At 45.5% G+C, this 5,689-nt stretch overlaps 1 long non-coding RNA gene across 1 annotated transcript; it reads right to left on the bottom strand.

Annotated features, from left to right (window-relative positions):
- Positions 1–307: 307 nt before the first annotated feature.
- Positions 308–3,697, bottom strand: LOC129383742 (uncharacterized). Its single transcript, XR_008611606.2, has 2 exons — positions 3,522–3,697; positions 308–474 (listed from the first exon to the last, which is right to left on the bottom strand). It is a non-coding gene; the product is annotated as an uncharacterized lncRNA (long non-coding RNA).
- Between the last annotated feature and the right edge of the window lie 1,992 nt (positions 3,698–5,689).

Raw genomic sequence — 5,689 nt, 5'->3', positions numbered from 1 at the left:
AGCTTAAATGATGTCACCGACTTTGAAAATGCTGCTGAGGCATATTTATGGGAGTTTTCGATTTAGTTTTGAAGTGCCAAGTGATATGTGCGACTTGATACTCATTGTACGTATTTTGATAAATGTCAGAAGTGTGCTGAACAGCATTCAAGTGAACATCTTATTAACTGTGAATTGACAAGTGTTAAGCAACTTTACGTACATTGACATTGTCCATATTTGATTTATGTAATTGTATTGTCCTCTCTGTTATGACCCTCTATGAGGGTTGACAGTATTAATAAATAAATAAATAGACAACGAGGAATGTGGGTAAGAACACTTTATTTTCAGCACACATGTTTTTTTAATGAACTGCTGTTATACTGCTAAAATCTGCACATTTAATAAAAGTACACTGCTTTGCTTCATCACTCCATGCTAAGTGCAAGTATCCTGTACCAGGAAGTCAAACCAAGACGTGGGATGTTCAGTCTGTGAAAATAAAAACGAGTTTGAAACATTAACGTGCAAAAACTAAAGCACACTCAAGAAAATAAACACAGCACAGGAACATATCCAATGAATCAGAATTACCCTTGAGAGCAAACATATAGTTTCTATGGCACAGTGAAGAAACCTTATTCCTCCAGCTTTTTTTGTGCGCGCGAGAAAATATGAAAGTGCATGCGTTCTCTCCATATTGTGTATCTGTCACCTTTTCACACACAACAAAAATGATGTCTCAATGTGCCCAACTGTCTTTGCATATCCATTTCTCTGCTCTCATACCATGATACCTACAGTTAAAGGCTGTAGCAATGCTTAGCTTGAATGAACCAACACAAGCTACATGCACTGCGCTGTTGAACATGGCATTGTAAGTTAGATTCATGCACAGCACATTCATGTGCCATAAACATTTGATTGTGATTGTAGGCGAGATAAATAAAAAGAAGGTATGTAAATAAGAATATTCCCTAATAAGCTGTGCAGAAGTGCTCTCCCGTTTGGACAGAAGCCGAGCACAGCTGCAGTGAACAAGAAGCCAACTTATACAGCATTTAAAATCTAGGTTCTAAATGTGCTACAGATTTTTCTGAATTCATGGTCGAAACTCTAGGTGTTAAAGGTGACAAACATTTAAACAGGTCTCTATTCGGACTGGTAATGCTATGTGTCACCTAGTTTGATAAAATATGCCATATCACTGGTCTCCCAAGCTACGGCTGCTGTCCAGTTGCAAGTGCAAATCACTCAATTATGTCTAGGGCACGTTTGAGCAAAAGGCAGCCAAGATTACTGTGCCAATGAGATCTATTTCCTGACATCTGATTTCTTCTCAGAAAGCTACCTCTAAAAAAAACCTTCACAACAACATAACCCAAACCTTTCTTGAGTAAAGCCATCACACTGGTCCTTGAACACTAATTACACAGTGGCTCTTTGTGATGTAATGTTATGTACGTCAGCACCTAACGAAGTACAGGAAAATTTAATAATGGCAGCGTGACAGGTACACAAAAAAGTAAAGGGATAAAACATCACACAAGCTGCCAACAGTGTTCATATCTCCATTTCAATGTGGATGTTTTTAGCAGTGAATACATGTTCTCATTAAACTGAGTCATATTATTACAAAAGCGAAGGGCAAGGGTCTTTACATTCTAAACTGACAAATGTGCTTTATTACGATTCACCGCAATACAGGAGGTGTTTTGCAGTGAACCATCACATAAGGTTTTGGCTAACTACGGCGGGCGTGTCCTACAGCGGGGCCTCTTGTGTATTGCGGTAAAGCGTATTATTGTGACAAGAGCTAACCTGGCACGTATGGCTTTAGCCAACAAAAGTTCTCAAGACATCATGCATCCTGCCACGAAAATCTGCTTTGATGAGAGTAGAACATTGGGTTCGTCGCTGACAGAAGCCATACATTCCAGATTCACGTAAATCTTTCCCAATATCGGCATGCTTCACCGCAACACACAACTATGTTGCGGTGATAACGGTGGTCGAACAGGCTGGTGCAAATGTTTCGACACGGGAGCATGCCTTCATCAGGACAATTGCTTTCCTTGGCAGTTTTCATATACGTGAGTGCCCCCAACTCCCAACAGGGGAGATTTACCTGGACCTTTGCCAAGAGACGTACCGACCAGCGTTTGGTAGTGGCTGGTAGAGATGCAGGAGTCTAAAAAGCGTTGCGAAATTCGGTTCCGTAAGGTTAGCTTCACCGCAATACAAATATGTTAAGCGGTTAGACATACAAAATATTTTGCGGTGAATCATAGCAAGGGTACCCGGCCTTTGATGCAAAGCAGCTTCCCAAGAGGCACGGTAATGCCGTGGTTAGTTATGCAGTTCCCCGCATGCGAGTGAGTTCCCTGCGTTCGGCGGTTTCCCAGTGACATACAAAATTACATTGATTGACTGTGTTGTAAATGGGCGACGGCACTATATGCTGATGCAAAAGCGTCGTTTCGCTTTCGAAAACTGCGCTCGGCTAAAGAGAACAACCTTGACTCGCATATGACCAAAGCAGTTGAACAGGAAACTACGAAATGACGTAGCTGTTATGGAAGAAATCAACAGCTCAGAAAAAAATGGCCGTGTAAACATTAACTGGCTTACGAGGTCGACAAACCAACGGTTCAAAGCATCACAGCCACGTCCGAAATAGCGCTGAAGGCCGGCCAGTACACTTAGGCGCCTCGGCGCGCGTAATGTAACAGGAGACGACAGGTGCACGCGTACATCATTAAGGAACACATATTATTTATGTCGGTGAAAGCGGTCACTCTTCAGTTCTGACATGCTTCAGCGCGTAACACTAGTCTACTGCGGCGAAGCTGACTTCAGGACCCCGATTTCTTCAACTCATCTAGCGAGGCAGGTCCGTTTATCACGCTTGGCAACGTTTGACATTTTCTGCCTTAATTTCGTTTGTTCTTTTTTAATTTTCTTATCACAGTGACCCTGTATCACGCAGTAGCAGAGCTAGTGCCGCGTCTTAACTGCGTTAGGAAAGGCAAGCGTGTATGCAGCAGGCACGGCGGCATTGGCTCTTGTTTGGAAACTTCAAGAGACGCTCTTCCGCGCAGCGATGTCATTTGTATTATTAAAAGAATGCAGGTGACGATTAAATGAGCCGCAGCAAAGCTGTAAAAAAGCAGTAGTAATGCTGTTCTAAGAACCTCTCGCTCGAGCGAGATGGTCTTAGAAAAAAAGCGCGATGTAACGCGATCTGACGGAACAGCTCGTCATGCCAGTGTTTTCTTACGTCCTCGTTCTTTCGCGCATCCTCCCTGAACCAGACTACTAAATGGTTCTGTGCACGCACTGACGATCCTGACGGAGGCAATACCACTCACATGAGCAGCTCCATATAATATGCCACGGCCCATTCCACATGCCGGCTGCAATTTGACGCGGCCAGGAGGCAAAATATGCGCACAAGGTACTTAATGGTAACGCATCAAACTGCTCACAGCCCCAATCCTTTATTACACGCATATAGCGTGGAAAGATGAATTACTCACGCTCTAAGTGGGCATGGAATACGGACCGTTTCGCAGCGCAGCCGGCTCCGTAAGACGGCCGCCATGGAAATGAGCGGATGTGACATCATGGGTTATAGCGGACGTGACGTCATGGGTGAACGTAGACATTTCGGGCACCTTTCGTTTGCTGTGCCCCGGGCACAGCAGACACGGCCTTGATTCCTCTGTGGCCATACCATGTATGGCCAGGCCCCGCACACTGGCGTCCACCTAGGTAAGTTCCATGCGCTGCCGCTGCTTATTTTCGAACCACTGCGGAAGGTACAGTTTCCCTTCTCTAAAGTTGTTCTTTATTCTATGGCCATACTGTGGCCGCCACGGAGGAAGGAAACTATAGGAGAGGCCCTACCCCCTCCGCGCGCTAGGAGAAAAGTGTGGCGGAAATGACGTAGTAGGTTCCCATTTTTTTGCTGCTTTTTTATTTATTTTTGTTGTATGGCCACGCCTTTTGGGCCACAATGGCGGCGTTGTTATGGTTTTGAGCGCTCACACGTGTTGCTCTGGTAGGTTTCGGGCCGTGGCAAAGGCGCTGAGTGGGCGGGTTTGCGTTAGTCACCGTGTCTTGTTGCGCTGTGTTACCTGCACCGTGCTCTGCCAGATGTTGCGCGAGCGCGCGACACCACGCGCAGCGCGGCGTGGTTTCGCGAAAGATGTAAACAAGAGAGGAGGGTGGCCCAAAAGGCGGAGCATCGCCATGAGCAACGCCAAATTCCGGCTTCACTTTTGCTTCACAAAGAGTGACGTCAGGGCCTCTCCTTAGTTTCCTTCCTCCGTGGTGGCCGCCGTACTGTGCAAAACCCCGTGTCCAGGTGGATGGATGGATGTTATGAGCGTCCCCTTTGGAACGGGGCGGTGGGTTGCGCCACCAAGCTCTTGCTACTATGCTGCCTAATATCCTACCTAGGTTAACCAATGAAAAAAGAAAGAAAAAAAACACTATGAACTACCGCGTCCAAACTTTCTGATCCCCTATTGTGAATTGTGCTTTTGTACGTCTCCGTCTTTTGTCGTTTCCCTACTTTTCTTCCACCAATCCTCCAATCGCCTCTTACTAATGTCTATTGCGGACCTGTTTGCTTTACCACTGCTCCCGCTGAACCCAAGGGCTTCAAGGAGGCCAGTGGTGCCTAAATCGACCGCTGGGTAGACGTCTTCACATTCTAATAAAATATGCTCCGTCGTTTCCCTAGCTTTACCGCAGCAAGCACATGCTTCTTCTTCCTTCTTATATCTCGCTTTATAGGTGCGTGTTCTAAGGCATCCCGATCTCGCTTCGAAAAGTAATGAGCTTCCCTTTGAGTTATCATAAATGGTTTCTTTCCTGATTTCGTTTTTTCCTCTTAAGTAGTTACTCATGGCAGGTTTCTTTTCCATTGCCGCCACCCATGAGATTAATTCAGCCTCTCTGACTTTCCGCTTGACCTTCCTTGTTGCTGCGTTGCCCACCCCACAGGCCGCATACTTGCTGGTCAGCTTCCTAGTTCTTTTCCTCCACTGTGAATCAATGTTTTGCCTGTACAGATACCTGAACACTCTCCCAGCCCATTTACTTTCTTCCATATTCCTCAGCCGTTCTTCATACTCAATTTTACTGCGAGCTTCTTTCACTTCAAAACTAGTCCAGCCCATATCCCCCTGCACAGCTTCATTTGTAGTCTTCCCGTGAGCGCCCAATGCGAGGCGACCCACTGATCTTTGGTTCCCGTCGAGTCCTGATTGTGCCCCTGATTTAAAGCAAACAACCGCATTTCCAAAAGTAAGTCCTGGAACCATTACCCCTTTCCACATACCTCGGAGGACCTCGTACCTATTGTATCCCCATAGCGCTCTGTGCTTCATTATGGCTGCATTTCTCTTCCCCTTGACTGTTATGGTTTTTTCCTGTGTTTCCATATATCCATTGCCTTCGTTTATCCATATACCAAGGTATTTATATTCTGTTACCCGAGGTATTTCTTGGCCCTGTATCTCCACTGTCTGTTCACTGTTTTCATTGAATACCATAACACCTGATTTTCTAACACTAAATTTCAAACCTAAATTGTTGCCTTCCTGTCCACAGATATTAGCCAGACGTTGCAAATCGCTTTGCTTGTTAGCGAGCAACACAATGTCGTCCGCATAAAATAAACCTGGGAGTTGCTGCT

This window comes from Dermacentor andersoni, chromosome 9 (assembly GCF_023375885.2).
Source record: "Dermacentor andersoni chromosome 9, qqDerAnde1_hic_scaffold, whole genome shotgun sequence".
Classification (NCBI taxonomy): Eukaryota; Metazoa; Arthropoda; class Arachnida; order Ixodida; family Ixodidae; genus Dermacentor; species Dermacentor andersoni.
Note: the sequence above shows the minus strand (reverse complement) of the source record. Positions and strands in the feature narration are given on the sequence as shown.